Raw genomic sequence first — 16735 nt, 5'->3', positions numbered from 1 at the left:
CTTCCAGCAAAGTGCAGCTGAACCAGGTGGTTCTCAGCTCAAGGCCGTTAATACTTGAGGAGAACAAAAGTTACTTCCAGTTGCCTTTTCTTCTCTGGATCAATACCACGCTCTAATACTGTAGCTAGCGGCTACTGAGCTTAACTTAGCACAAACACTGAAAGCCATTGATTGTAGTTCTATGAATATTTTCTTTCACCACCAATAACCATTTACCGTCATCTCAATAAGAAAAGCCATTGTCAGACCCATTATATGCCAGGAGACCGTAAAATGACTAGTTAAATGCCCTCGTCAATATTAAGCCATTACCTGTGGTTCTGTGTTCGTTAATCAGGTGGAAAAAAGTCCAAAACCGCTGCTGCAGAAATAATTGAAAGACTTTAGACTTAGACTTTAGATTTTATTAGTCCCACAGTGAGGACATTTAGTTAAGCAGATGCTTTTGAACTCCAGTAAAAGAAAAAAAAAAGCACACAGTCACTTTCCTTGTATGATGCAAAAAGACTTTGCAATCAAGACACGATCAAAACAACTCATTTTCATGTCCTTGATCATGCAAATTATGATATTGTGCATGTTTAAATCATTAATTTGATGCACTCAAATCTGGAACAGAGAGCATATTAAAGGTGGTTGTGCAACTGAACTTCAATATTTCATCTTTAGCTAAACAAAGCTTTTACATTGTAATATCTAGTGATTATGAACTACAAAATAGGCACCTCCTGTTAATTGGCCCGTGATTAGATTTGACTTCTCCGATAATGTTGCTCTCAGACAACAGGAGCTTTTATCTTCAGCTGCTATTCAGTGTGGGCAAATGAGCCTTTCATCTTCCCCTGGTGATTTAATAATAAAATGACTCCAATGTCCGCTCGTCACCACATACATGGAAAAAAGATAATCCATATATGTGGCTCAAACACGAGAGAAATGTAAACACAAAAGGTAAAAATGTGATAACTAAAACAAATTAAAGAGATACAAGTTTTACTCTTTTATTTTATTTTATTCATTCTCATTTAATTACATTTTATTTCATGTGTTTCATTCTCCTAACCCTCTCCCTCTTAGATAAGACCAGCTTTTTCTATCTGATGCATTGCAGGATAATGAATATAAGCATTTTAGAAATGCTGTGGAAGCTGAAGGTTTTCTACAGACCCTGGCATTTCCATCACAGAGCAGTTATATTTGTAGGTGTGAGAGTATCCATCAATTCATGACCGTGTTTTTCAATCTCCATTGTCAGTTCTATTTATTTTCAGCTCATCTGCAACGTATGAACAGTAAAATTACAAGAAATTGCTTCTATTATCTCCCGTGGATTTATAGCATGATAAATAACATTACACCACAGTATAGAAATTAGTCATGCTCTGTCTCTTTACATTTATTTTTTATATTCATACCTGCGTCACTGCCAAGAAACCATCCAAATACAAGTGTTAATGAAAGCATATGTGGCTTTGAAGACTCAGATCCATCGCTGTTTGACCTAAAGGAAAAGATCTGAGACTTTAAACACAACAATAATAGCTCTGCAGAGGTCCATGTAGTTAAGCTGCTTAGCTTGTGATTCACTACATTAAATTCAGTGCACGAGTCAGCTGCATATCAAATTTTTCCATTTCCACCGATTCACTTTTTTTTTCCTTCTTAATCCCTGAAGATCTCAGACAAGTATAATGAAAACGTATTGAAAATGAGTGGAGGTAATTCACTGGGGTATAAAGAACATTTCTCTTATGGAAATCAGTAAAAAAAAAAAAAAAAAAAAAAAGATTTAGATTTTGTTTTTGTTTTTAAATGATATTGTACTTTCAACCATTTAAAGGTTCGGTGGTTAGGTTAAGGTAAAGAATGCAGATGCTTCCACACTGTAGTTGTGCGCTGCGTGATACGGTTGAACAATTAACATCCCATCCTGCTCTGTTGCTTGTGTAAAAATCCTCCGCAGGCCCAGTTCATTCTGACTTTGTTTCAAGATGGCAACAGGAGAAGATCTAAGTGACTTTGAAAGTAGGTTTGTGGTTGAGGCACAGATGGCAAGGCGCTTCAATCACAAAGACTGTTGAACTGGCGAGTGTTTCAGTCACCAAAGTGACATCTGCATGTAGAGCTGTGGGAAAGACATCAGTAAATATCGTCGGTAATTGTTGCTGATGGCGCTCATTTGATGACTGTAACGTTCGCGCATTAGTGTGATATGTGAGGAGCAACAGAAGGGCAGCTCTGTTTTCAGGTCGCTGAGAATGTCAGTGCAGGATGTGAGCCTAATGTCAGCAAGGCCTGTCTGTCAATATTTACACAGAGAGGGATAGTACAGCAGGGTTGCAGTGCATACGCCTCTCCTTACATAGGGCTCTAAGTGGACTCTTTCAGGATTACAATGCCCTCATTCACAGGTCTCGAGGGGGCACTGAATGGTTTGATTAAAATTATGTAAATCATATTCTATGGTGTTTGCGTCACCCGTGACATCTGGCGTTTTCACCGGGCTATTCTGGACCAGCATGTTCACTCTCAAACACCGTTACCAAAACACCGAGTGAGGGGATATCTTTTGGAAGAACGGTGTTTCATTCCTCCAACAGAGTTGTGGTTGTTCTAGTTGCATTCCAACTCCTTATGAAGACACTTTACTTTGATTATTCTTTTAATTTGTCACCTGGCTGTGTATATAACATATTGTAAATAAATAGTTACACACAATTTCAACACCTAAACATGACTTGTTGAATGATTTTTTTTTTTTTTCCATTAACATTAAGTGTGTGGAGGGGGGGGGACTGCAAACACAACACTGTATTATCACCTTATAAAGTTGATTTGGCACCTACTATATTCACGCGTCTCGCCAGACGCAGCATTAGCATTCATTTGATGTTGTGTTTCTGGCGACCTGATAAATTCAAACCCAATATACCTTGTTCTTACTTTTAGCTCTATTTTTGTCTCCACCTCCTGAAAGAAACATCTGAATCTGTAGCTGTCAAATCCAACAAGAAGTCCAGTCTTCTGCCCTCAAATAAGACCCACAGGAGTGTTTCTAAAATAAATGGCACTGGCAATGGTTTAGCACGAAAAAAAACAAAAACAAAAAAAACAACCTTGGTTAGGGTTAGAGGGCGAAAACGGTTTGGGTTAAAATGATCATTTGGAAATGTGCCAGTGCGTTAAAATGACTACTTCCTTAAAGTTACGCAACCTTCATTGTCATGGCAACAGTAAACTGAACCAAATTATTTTTTTTATTTTAGAGGTCGCTCAACTTTGTAACATAGCTGCGGGTCATAGCAAACTACTTACACTAAAGAACATATATGGGATCGTTTTTTGAACGGGGTCACTAAATTTTATGTTTATTAGATTGTTGTTAAATCTGTCTTTCTGCCGTCTTGTACTGGGCGAGTAGCCTAAAGTGAATTTATAGGAGCTTTTTTTTTTTTTTTTTTTTTTTCAGAAAACACAACTGATAGTGAGCCATGAAACTAAAATAGTGACATAAAAGAAGTAAAAACGCTCCATATAGCTGAGGGCAGCTGCAGAGTCAAGCCAATTCTCTGTGGGTTTGTCAATACAATACACACAGACATTTATATGAAGATATTGATTGTAACTGGAACACATTTTCAAGTTTCAATGTCATTCTTTGTGAATTTTATCTTGTCATACCATAAATGATCATCATAAATACGAAGTGTCATTTCGTATTTTTCCATGAGGAACAACAAAAGTGTACTGTATTTCAAAAGTGTAATATACACAAACAACTCCTCTCATAGAAAGTAAGTCTTTACACTTTTAGAGACTTCAAACACATCCTGCTTACCGCCGATAATGCCACGTAAAAACACCCAGTGAAATGCACCATAAAAATGACACCAACAGTGAGAGTTACGGCGGTCATCGATCCAGGATCCTCGTGTCGTATTATTGCTTGGAAAACGTGGCACATCCCCTGGCTGTCTGCGGCCTCCGGGTCGGTGATTACATGACACGAGTGCTGCTTACCTGACCTGTCTGTCTACGTCACATCAACATGACTCATGCCTCATTTCGTCGTGACTATCGGTTCTCCCCCAGCACCCTCCTTCTTGCTCCCTCTCCAGCTCTCCCTCCCTCTCTTTCTGTCCTCGGTCTCTCCCTGCAGCTCTCTCGCAAACACATTTGTAAACACAAACGTACACACTCCCCCCCCCGCTCCTTTCTTTTTCATCATATCTCTTTGATGTCAGCTAGACAGAAAAAGAAAGGCAAAAGAGAAAATTTGAGATAGAAAAGATGCACTAAAATTCAAATATGACAACTGACATCTTCAGGCTTATTAGTGAGGGCACAATAAAGCAGCATGACCTGATTACGCGTCTATGCTGTTCAGTAAGTGCCGTGACTTATTCTCTCCTGAGCTGCGATTTTGTATTCTGGAGAGTCCTAGAAATAGCATTTCACATTTCAGGCTGCTCTGCAGTACTGCCATGCTGCCCTGTTGACAGCTGCTCGGTCGCATAAATAGGATCCTCCAGGGCAGACCCACATAGAGAAAACAAAGTGAGAGAATAAGACACACGGACACAGGATGGTAACATTTGGTAGGGCGTAGATGTGTCTCAGTTTAACATGTGCTCAGGTCGTTTCATGATACCAAGAGGATGTGCGCCAGAAATTGGGGGCAGGCAGCATTTCAAAAAGCTCTTTTAGCAAAGCCCAACACTTCTTTGTGTTGTGAGGCAGTATGAGGAGAATAGTCCCAGTATGAGGAGAATAGTCCCTGCCAAGAAAGAGTCCTCTCTAATGAGGCCATTTTGGGATGAAGTGTCGGATAAATCAACGAATCCGCTCACAGACAGCAGACGCTGCTGTGCTGGTCCTAGTGATAACTTCAACAATAATGTGGTGTTCATTCTGTCCCTGTGAAAATCATAAACTTGTTTTTTTCTCTACCCATTAAACATCACCTCTCCAGGGATAACGGTGTTCGGCACGTAAGAATCCAGATACAGTTTTCTAGTTCTAATGTTTCCAATTAGTGGCAGATTTTACAGTCTGTGAGTGAGTGGTAAGGAGACTAATCTACGCTTTCAGAACCATAGATTGTCCTGTGGTGAGCGGACAAAAGCTGATGAGCAGAAAAAGAAACAGAAAGCTACTAACAGAAAATAGTAACTAATAGGGATTTATTCCATGGGTATATTTAATTCCAAAGATGCAATAAAAGTCTTGGATGTGCCTGCAGAACGAAAGCTCCTCGAGATGACGGCTGTCCATCTGATGTCTTTAAATAAGACAGTTACACTCGCAGCTCTGTGAGGCTGAACTCTGGTCGAATGCTGATGTAAGCTCAATGCATCACTCTGCCTATGTCCAATTAGCAGTAAACACAAAGCACAGCACAGGTTGATGAGAATGTCAATGCCACTGTGTGTCGTATCGGACAAATTTAGACTTTGGCCATAAGATGACAAATGAGCGGATCACAAAGTTAATTCTCCAGGAGAATGTAAATATTTGCACCAAATACCACAACAATCCATCAAGTAGTTATCATGAGAGGTAGGAATCATCAAACAATGTCTGTGTAAATTTTAATAATAATTTTGTGCAAGCTCATCTCTTCACATGAACACATATACAGCAAAACAGTCAGGGTCAATAGCAGCAGGGGGAAGCTCATTTTTCTGTCAGGTTGATGACATTCGAGTGGGCCAGTGTTTCCTGTTGTTTTGGATGTACACCTTCTCAGGATGTGTGTTAATCCTATCAGTCCTCCTCTGAGCAGGTAATTTCACAGAATCCATCCCCTCCTCATGCCGTTGTGCTGCCTAGTTACACACAGTCAGCAAGCCTTCCTCTGTAATTTGTGCGTCCTCGCACCATGTGATATCACCCATCTCCTCACGGTCCATCTGTTCACACAAAGAAGGTGTGCGGGGTTGCTTTGTGTGCCAGTGCTGACCGGCTCCATCTGGTAACAAGCTCGTAAAGATAATGGCCACCGGGAGAGGTAGCCAGTCAATTGGGGCTATAGCTTGTTCTGCAGGTCGATGAGGTTTTCTGCTGGCTCTGATGCCGAGGCGTGGGAACAATGACAAACTACAGAGTGCTGCGGTGGCCCTTCAGTGACGGCAGGGAAAAAATAAAAATGCATCACAGCAGCGCTCAATTTATTCATGTAATGTGCAGATACTGATTCATTCTTTTCTGTGACACCTTTATTTCAAACTGCAGCTTCAGTTAACTCGACACATTCCCAAGACAACCTGGAGGGGATCTCATGGAGACTGTGTTTTTGCGACTCCCCAGAATCTCCTATTTTTAGTCTCATTAAAACACATTGGCAGATATGCTCGTATAAAAGTCTTTTTTTATAACATGCTGAAACTTCCTCCACGAAAACCCCGCTATCGCCACATCCTTTATTATCCCCCTAACATTTACCCAGATTGATTTATGTCCTTGCTTTCATGCCATTATTCACTGACTAAAATGCATCAGTGCACAGAGCTGTTGTGATCTCTTTCAGTTTGACATACTGATGACATTTGTGGCAGTGTTTTAATACACTTTATTGTGCAATCGGCGTCACTGACAAAGCACATGTTGCATGTTATTGCCATGGCTGATTGAAGCGTTGCTGTTTACACTGGCTGTATTATCTCCTTTTCATTATGTGATTCTTGTCAAGCTTTTCAGCACAAATGCTAAATTAGCTTAGTCGTGGCTTTTATGTCATGGCAACTGTGTTTGTGGAGATAAATGTAAGTGGCTGATGTGACTGCTTGAATCGATATTCTGTGGTATCCAGCGACATTAAGGTTTAAAGAAAATGTTCTCTTCAAAACAAACTGCTCCTAAATGGTCTGATATATTGAGAGATCATCTTGATGGGTATTTCAAGGATGCACTCTGAGGGCATAATGGGAAGTCTTGCTGAATTTCAAAGCTGAGTTGAAAATGTGTGTTGTCAGGGGTAATGAAGAAATGACATATTGCAGCCCCGTCTTTAATTTTCCTGAGCGACAAATAGCCTGTCAAGTGGGAGCTAAGGGAAAGAGTTAGAGTTTTTCCTATTTAAAGGTTCAGTGTGGCACTATTGCATGTCCTTCTTATTATCAACCAGTTGCATGCCAAAAAGTAGCAAAGTTTTAGTTTGTTTCTCAGTAATTCCCCTGTCTGCGGCATACAAGTCCATACATTTCTATTCAGCCTTTAAATTAGCCACAAAATGTTTATTTTTATTTTTGAAAATGAAGTTCTGTTCAGTTATAAAAGATCTGAGCTCACAAACATCCTCAAACAGGAGGAAATTGCGTAGTATTGTGTGCATTTATTAGGAATTATTTTTAGCTGCAGATTGATACACATTTGGAGTGTGAGAGATTGTTCACAGAACCAGGACTACGCATGTTCGACATTAACATACAGTGCCCGTGTTAATGAAGGAACCGGTCACCCAGTACATACCATTGCATACCTTACTTGTGTATTTCTGTGTAGTGATATGGCTCCAGGGATGCCGGTCTGTTGTTGGCTCAGTCTGTCACTTTGGTGCAGATTGAAATATCTCAATCATTACTGCGTTGATCGCTGTGACATTTATGGTCCTCAGAGGATGAAACTTGCTGACAATGGTGGTCGCCTCTGGCAACATCACAAGATTCGCATTCATAGTTTTGGGTCAAACAGATTGCGGTGAAATTGCTGTGATTTGTCCCCATCAGAATGAATAACTTTGGTGATCCTGATACTTTTCACTTAGCAACATCATCAGGTCTAAACTTTAGCACCTCCAAACTTTGGTTTATAAATGAATACCTACAAAATGAATGATTCTGTGAGCTTTGTGTTTGGTGTTACAGTAAGTGTCACATGTTTTGTGATGACATGCTAATCTAAGATGAGGAACAGCATATTATTGCGAGCATGTTAGCATCTTGATATTAGCTTTTCAGCCTAGAGTATCATTGTGCCTAAGTACACCCTGTCAGAGCCCCTAACAACCTGGACAGTTCCTGTTAAAGGCTCAATTCATTGTTCAGTTTGGCACTTTTCATGGGTCTTTTTACATTAAGAGAAATATAGATCATCACCAGACCTAAATTTAGACTAGAGCAGTTGCTAGGAATCTAAATTTCTCCCAGTAAATACGCTGCATTGACAATCCATACCTGCTTGCTCCCTACTCATAAAACAAACTGTCTTTAAATTTTGAGCTACATCAACATCCATTCTCATTTTATGGAGTGGTGATATCAGTGAGAGTACATGCAATGATGAATGGGAGGGTTTTGAATTAAGTCTCTGTTTCACATGCATTGGGGCTCCACTGAATCCATAAAGCCCACCTAATAAATCCCCTCGCTCTCTGACCTTCTTCGCTCCCTCCTCTCCATCTCTGGGCAACACCGAAAATGCATTCCCTTTAAAATAATGGAAAGTGCTCCTGTGATAATCTGACCCGATTAAGCTGTAATTATCATACGTTGTCTCAGCAGTGATATACCAGTTTGAAAAAGGACTCATAACATGTCATAACATGATGCATCTCTGCATCTTCCCTCTCTGTGTTGTCTGTCCAGAAAGAAACTACAACAGGTATTGAATATGATAAATGCTTTTGATTCTGGTCAGATTTTTTTTTTTAACAGACTCCACAAAGGCCTTTGAAGGACACGTTTATTCTCGGGTGCTGCAGTCAATCTGATTTCCATTGGCTGTTGTTTGAGATTGATTTTATTCAGGCCCTCGGCCGCGCCTCAGAGGGTTTTCTGTGAGACAGCTAAGGTGTAAAACAGAATATCTTATTGATCCAGTTTCCTTTTTCATGGCTTAGTAGGAAGACTATTGTGTAGTGAAACAGCTGTTTCATTCCTGGTACCAAATAAAGCCAGTAGGTTAAAAAGATTTGTCTGTGAGTTTCCTCTGAGCGGAAATTAATTCAGACAGAGCACAAAACACACCAATAGTATGAATACATGTAAAGTCCGAGGTAGACGGCAGACTTTAGTCTATAGGAAGCACAAACGAGTCATTTTACATTTTGGAATTTACCTACAGGTAACATCTGTCTGCGGTTTTTCTTCCCACTCGGCATTTATAGCAACAGTAATATCCCTCTGGTGTCTGTGACCTTTCTAAATGCCTCATGACATCTGAACTAAATGTCTATAATAGCTACATTCTCTACTAATGTCCTAAATGTCAGGCCTGGGTGAAAACAGTTTAACATGATCCTGAGACTCTAGAAATATCATATCATGTTAAAAGGAGAGTCTCAAGTGCCCCAATCAGCGTCTCATCATTTCTCTCCTTTTTAGTCTGGCAGAAAAGTTTCAATCGAAACCACTGTTCCTCACGCCTGTGACGAAAGAACTGGCTGCTGTCTGGTGTGTGAAATGTTCTTGTCAAATATGTTTGCATATCATTCACATTAATGTCACAGTTTTTTCCCCCCTCAAGTCAAGAAACCAAATGACCACGATTGCAGCTTTCTAACAGTGCAACGCTCAGAATTAGAAAGGTCAAAGCTGTCTAATATTTAATCGCATTACAGAGATCGTATTTGCATTTGCGTGTACTGCAATGACGCTGCAATATTTATGGTATCAATTTATCACCAGGTCTATAAAAGGTCAGAAAACTGTGAAAAATACCTTTGAGTCCAATTTTTAATGTCTTACTTTGTCTAAAACCCAAAGCATCTCCTGAATGTTTAATTTAAGACAGTTTAGATGTTTCTACTGGCGTCAGATTTGTTTTCTTGGATACAGATACTCTTTTTTCAGCCAACTGCTTACCTCGTAATCAATACCATTGTCGACGTAAGTGCTTTTAGTTTGAACTGCAGGTGTAAGTTTCCTAATTCACGCCATCACACGACAGCATTTGTAGCACCTGCTGTCATAAAACACTTTGATCAGTGTTGTTATTGTTCCTGTGTTTTTACAGCAATCACAGCCTGTAGTGTTCCCACAGTGAGTGTGATGTGTGCTGCCAGAGTTTGGCTCATTTTGCACCTCATAATTTGACTGAAGCATCCTTTGTGTATTTCCCATGACTGTATGATGGATGCATGCAGACTTTAAAAGATACTTTTGCTGCTGCTCAACACAACAGCTTCTTGTCCATGTCTTTATCTCTGTCTATCTCTAAAAATCTCTATCTAGCTTTAAACTGTGCACTTTGAATAAATGAGCAGTTCTGTAATTGTAAATCTATTAAATTAAGCAGAACATCTATGTGAATTTGGATCAATGTTTTATTGGGGTCAGATGCAAAGAAAAGGGCATCCTCATGAGAGGAGGCGTCTCGGCAGAAGCGTCACATCTATTATGGATCAGCACGCACACGGGCAAACACACAAAGGCTGCTGCATCCAGGGCTTGTGGGCCAATCTGTGGCAGAAGTCTGAACGGGTTGAGGCATAGGCTAATCAAAACCAGAAATGGCCATGTCTTAATCACAGACTCTGACGTAGGTTTACACCACCTGGGGCAAAAAAAAAAAAAAGGATGTTTCTGTTCCAGATGGTCTCTTCAATGATATTTTAGGGTCGAATAGAGGAGATTTTTGTTTTTTAAGTGTATTACATAGTATAATATAGTAAACATTTTCCTTTAGGCGCGGTAGTTGTTGATTGGTGATGCTAAATATCATTCCATAATAAACTTGATTTCATTCTTTACAACCTAAATAACAATTTTCAGTAGAACAAAGCTTAAATATTCGCTCTGTCGAACAAACACAGTGGCACCAGTATCGACAGTCACTCACATATGCTTGACTGAAAAATGTCTAGCCATGATAAAAATTGAAGATGTCTCACTCGCTTGGATACTTGCTGCTTTTCAAGCTGTCAAGTTGGGTTCGTCAAACCCACTCACAACAGCAAGAAGGACAGCTGTCATTCCTGGGCTGTCTGTCTAACCTCAAAATCTCACTGAGCCTGACATCTCAGCAGACCCCTTTCAACCCTGATCTCAGACAACAAGTGCTAAAGGCAAAGTACTACACCTGCTCATACAAAGTGTCACCTGTTGATCGGCAAGTAGGACACGTCAAAGTATGTCTTCTGATCTGCTGCCCTTGCATGTAAATTTCACCCTGTTGATCGTTGGGGGTTATTTTTAACGACAGATTTGGATTCTTAACCCTTGTGTTGTCCTTGGGTCAAAATGACCCGCAGCTGTGTTTAACCAAGTTCTATTTTATTTCTATATTTTTATATTTTTTTGGGATCATTGGTCATCATTCTTTAAAAAAAAAAAAACTCAGCCTCCTTGTCACCAATGATCCCAAAAAATATGAAAATAAAATAGAAATTGGTTGAACACAGCTGCAGGTCATTTTGACCCAAGGACAACACGGGGGTTAAGCAGAATTTCTTGAACGTCTACACTTCCAAACATCTTGCAACAACAGCATCCCTCACAGTCCCACTTTATTTGCAGGGATACAACCTATTTCCTTCAAGCCATTAAATCGATCCCTAATGTCTTCCACTGGAAGAAAACTGTGTAATAAGGACAAAATATTGACATGGATTTAGTTTGTTAAAAGCATTTACTGGTGTAATATAGTTTTGGACTGATGAAGAGTCATCGGTTTATTAATATTTATTGTAGCAGACTAGCACTGTATACGGGGCCATTAAAACATGCCATTTATGAATTGGGAATTGGGCAGGAAATTCTTTAAAAGACAACAGCAATGAAAAACGGAAAGGAGTCCCTAAAGATGTTGTAGTTTAACTTTGAAGGTACAATCAGTCCATACTGAAGCCAAGTAGTCTGAGACTGCTGTTGTGTAGGTGCCTGTCATGTTTGACTCGAAAGTTTAATGGAAGCAACGCGGTCCTTAACGTTCCTGGATTAACCTCAAATCGAATCAAATTTTGGTTGGTTTTGACATAAATTTGATTTGCTGTTGTTAAAACTGAAAGAAATTCAGTCAATGCTAATTATAGTATCATATTTTTGTTGGGAAAAAAACACAGACAGCTCCTCACCAGAAACTCTCTTGGGGGTGCCTGTGGCTCACATGGCAGAGTGGTTTGCCCAGTAATCATAAGGTTGATCATTCAAACCCCAGTTCTTCCTTCCTGCATGCCAAAGTGTCCTTGGGCAAGACACCAAACCCAAAGTTGCTCCCAATGGCAGATGAGCATCATGCATTGGTGTGTGAGTGGGTGAATAGGAGGCACTTTGAGACTACTAAGGTGATTAGGCATAATATAAGTGCAGACCATTTATGCTGGCAACTAATAATTTTGGACCACATCATGAGTACATAAAAGCAAAAGCACACACAATAATTCACAAATGTCCTCAGACCATTCACCCACAGGAAATACATTTGGTGAATTTTAAAGTTGCCCATCTGTTGCTAACACACAGTCAGACGAATCAAATCCTCAGGGTCCAGGCATGCAGTGTACTGCAAGCTGCAAGACATCTGAGAATAACTACAGGCCACACCAGCCTCTTTCCAAATGATGCTGTGAATCCAAGTTCCCTCTGAATGTCATCGCTCCTCTCTGTTCTGACTGTTCAGCTATGATGTGCTCTCACAGGCGAGTGAGGTCTCACAACAAATCAGCTTTGAAAAGATGAACGGCTGCTGGAGCTTCAGAATCCAATTATGTTCGGAGTCGGATCCTCTGAGGAGCTGATAATATCAGTGAGCGGAAGAAAAATAATGTGTTAAATATCATCATCTGCAACACTAAATTTGAGCAGGAGAGCAGGAGGGACGTGGGATTAGTCTGGAAACCTGTTTTCTCTTTGATAATAAAATCTGCAGCAGTTGGAAATAATGTCTGGTATGTGTTGGAAAAGTAATTGCTCACATATCTGAGCAGCGATGACAGTATTTAATTCCAAATTTCATCTGAATATGTGATCATTGGTAGAATTCAGTACAATTATACTCAGATAAATGTACTGAATTCTTCCAATAAGTAGGCTACATGCTCATTGTCTTGTATAAAGTGAAAATGGAGGCGCCCTAAGGACAATTAACTCCTTTATGTGCTGCCTGTCTCTGATGTTCCAGTTGAGATGATAGTTAAGTAAGATCAGAGTGGTCCATATCTTGACTCATGATTTATGATACTGTAGCAATTGTAAGTACTGTAATATTACTGCATAATATCATATGGTTTTTTTTTCTCCTTGCAATATATACTAAATATATGCGTGACATTTTATTACCAGTACTTTGTGTTTAGAATTAATTAACAATTAGCATGCTATGCTAACAAGTGTAGCCTCACAGACTTGCCAGCACGGCTACATACTCTTCATCTTGTTAAAATCAGTGTTTATATTAACGCTAAAAGGACAGCAAAATTATGATATGCATCGTATGACCTGTGATTACGCATTCATAATTAAGTTCTGTAACCAGATAATTCTCACATCTTTTGATTTGATTTGATACAGATAAACAATTGCTAGTTCTCTCTTGTTTGCTTTTTGGGTCAGGGTGGATGAGAATATCAAAACCAGAGAGGAGACCTCTTCTTCTCATACATAATTAAAAAGGCTCGACATAGAACAAACTGCTGAGTTTGCCTATTCACAGAAGCATGAGGCACTATTTGATTTTTGGATTCAGCAAACAGAGCGAAAACAAAAGTGTCAAAAGCTCGCCAGCGAGGATGAGCTATTCTCAGAGCAGGTACCATTATGCTGGAGAAAGTTTGGCTCGGTTTTTGACAGCCGGCTAAACATTAACAGTGTGCTCTGTAACACAAAGTGAGCCGGGAGGTGTATCGGCCTTCAGCTTTGCCTGAACATGAGATCATTATTCATTCAATGGCAAACAAGGTGAATTACCTATTGCAGTAGTTAAGCATACCTTTCAACAACAGAATTACAAACTAAGATTACTGTTGATGTGTCTATAAATTGGTAAATCGTGTGTAAATAAATATGCATGAAGATATTTAGCATTTTTATTGCTAGTCAATCCAAAATGTTTGGCATGAACACATTCACAATGGTACCCTGATTCCTCTCCCCTTAAGGCAGGGTTTCCCTGCTTTCTTGGAGTGCTGTGGTCGCAGTGCAGAGTTATCTGACTAAAAATAATACATTTTCGCGAATTCTTGGACGTAAATAATCCTTTATTTAATAATGCACTGTTTGTCATAATGATAAGAATGACCAAACATCAAAAACAACGAACGCTTATAGTAAAGCTGAAGTGGCTGTGAAAAAAAACAAAAAACAAAACGCTTGGGAGCTGCACCTAAGTGTGATAATAGAAGGGAAAGCCCTGCCTAAAGGTGAACAAAATGAGAAACTCGGCTATCGTCTCACCACCCACACACGCATTTTCTGCTTAAGCCACCAACTTCAATTTATTTCACTTTATTTGTTTCATGTCAGTGCCAAGCAGGCTCTCACCTTCCCGATTCTCCAAATCCTTAAATTGCCCTATAAGCTTGTCCATCAATCTACCAGTTGAAGGCATGGTAGTTTGTTGTCCTCGGCTCCCCAGCGAATAAAACGGAGATATAACTGCTTAATCAATGACAGATAGCTTAAGCCCCTGATGGAAGATAAATGAGCGACATATGCGTTGTGATTTTACAGGGACCAGACAAGCAGGATAGGAAAAAAACAACAAAAAAAACACAGCTGATCAATAACAAACACACTTAAAGGCTCTTATCTTTTCTCCAATATGGCGTACAAACAGCCAGCGGGGGACAATACGAAACTCCATTTTCAGAAGAGAACAACTCATTGAAAGAAAGAGAAGGGGGGAAAAAATGAGGCAATAGCTGTGGTGACAGGTGAAGCATTACTGCTTGTTTTCCTGTCAGTAACTGGGCTGCAAAGATTTAGCCACCACTGAGTGAAATCAAGAAAATAGCTTGTTGATAGAGAAAATGCTTGAAATATCAAACTATAGCAGAAATCCAAAATAATAAAGTGAAAATGAATTGAGGGCTGTTGCTTTTTGCAATATTTGCTAATTTCATGAGTGATTCCTTGTGGGAAAAGTACAGCTTTGCACATGGCTTGACATTCTTCCACTGAATTAGCACTTGTTGTGCGAGTTGGGTGTTTTTCCGGAGTATAATTCTCCAATGATCCGATTTTTACTTTCATTTTTAGGACAAACTTGACTCACTATCATCAGTGATTAGTCTTTATTATGTGCTCATTGTCCATGTCCACATGTCTGAGTTTACTAGAATTGTGGCCATTCATCAAATACTCTGACCTCAGACAATATGAGGAATTTAACAAATGTAGAAAGATTGCACAATACTTGTGTCCGTACTACCTGATATACAATATATATATTCCTTTAGAATATTCCTTTATTTTAAAGGCAGCTCTGCTAGTGGAGCCTCTGCTCAAGCTGCCAGATATAAAATGAGTGTAGTCAGAATTAGAGAAGTTTAACATATTGCCATCTCCCCAGAGATATTTATTCGTACAAAGTCATTTCCCTCTTAAGTAAGATAATTAAAAACTTCCAGCATTTTACTTCCCTGAACACCTCGTTAATATTCTGAATCATAAAAACTCCACAGTGACTTTCTTATGGCAAGATTATGCTGCCTGGATGGTAAAATGAGAAGTCGTAGCATTATTACCCCCCCTCCCCCTCCCCCAGTTTTTTCATTGTGGTTCAATGAGCTGAAGCAGTTGCAAATTTGCTGAGTTTGATTTTTTTTTTTTTTCATCTCTGGACTTATTCCTGTGGCACTGAAACTGGATGTTTAAGCAGCTGCTATTACTGCTTAAACTTTTACAGCTTCATGTACACGTCGCTTTCATGCCCTGATGTGGGTAATACCACTCGGATGTCTAAGTTAGTTATGAAGGGTGGCTTATTGTAAAGATGGAAATATTGAGTAAATAGCTAGCCTGGTTCTGTCCATGTAAGTACAGCTTGTTAATGAGACATAACATGTTCACTAGCTCTAATTAGATTTTTTTATTCTTTTTTTTTAACCATGTCAGGCTACCTGTATCCCTCTGTTTCTAACCTTTATGCAATGCTAATTGCCTCTTGGCCCCATCTACATATTTAATAGACAAAAGAAGTCCTCAAACTATTAATTTGATACATTTTACTGGTTTTATTGATTATTATTGTTAATTATTGTTTGTTTTCTTCTCTGTGTAATCTCTGCATCATTGTAAATGAAGGTTGCCCTCAATGGTTCTCAAAGAATTGTGAATTAAGGTTAAATGAGTAAATGAATTTCTTCCTTTAAGACAACAGATTTTGATAATTCTGCAACATCTTTGTCACAGAGACACATTTTGCAACAGTGGTATATGTGGATATATTTATTGCTTTTGATCAAACAAATTCAAGCAATATTCATTTATGTTTTAATCGACATATATCTACATATATATATATATATGTATATATATATGTATATCACAAACCTAGAAAGGTTCAAAAGTCAAATGTTCTTAAATTATATATTTATTGTGGCACTTTGTTATTCTAATGTTTGTTGGACAAACAGTGGGTCCTCAATACTGTGTTACTGTGCAATTAGTTTGTGCTATTAGCTATTCAATTGTTTATAATGAAATACACATTTACTACTACAGTTTTTCCAACTAATGGGTCGTTAATATCCTTTAAAGCTGCTATTCCTTATTGTCCGATTTGTGGTGACTGGATATGGCTGGATGTAAATATTGACACTGAGTTAATTGCCACAGCCTCACAAATCACCTTGCAT

General features: G+C 39.1%; 1 protein-coding gene across 1 annotated transcript in view; it reads left to right on the top strand.

Annotated features, from left to right (window-relative positions):
• Positions 1–16735, top strand: part of nck1b (NCK adaptor protein 1b) — a 137351-nt gene that overhangs the window by 89062 nt on the left and 31554 nt on the right. The gene's annotated exons all lie outside the window — the stretch shown is intronic.

Source organism: Brachyistius frenatus, unplaced genomic scaffold (genome assembly GCF_029030835.1).
Source record: "Brachyistius frenatus isolate BFR_SWC_R1_liver_20210118 unplaced genomic scaffold, ASM2903083v1 Contig_47, whole genome shotgun sequence".
NCBI classification, from domain to species: Eukaryota; Metazoa; Chordata; class Actinopteri; family Embiotocidae; genus Brachyistius; species Brachyistius frenatus.
This window is presented reverse-complemented; position numbering and strand designations above follow the sequence as displayed.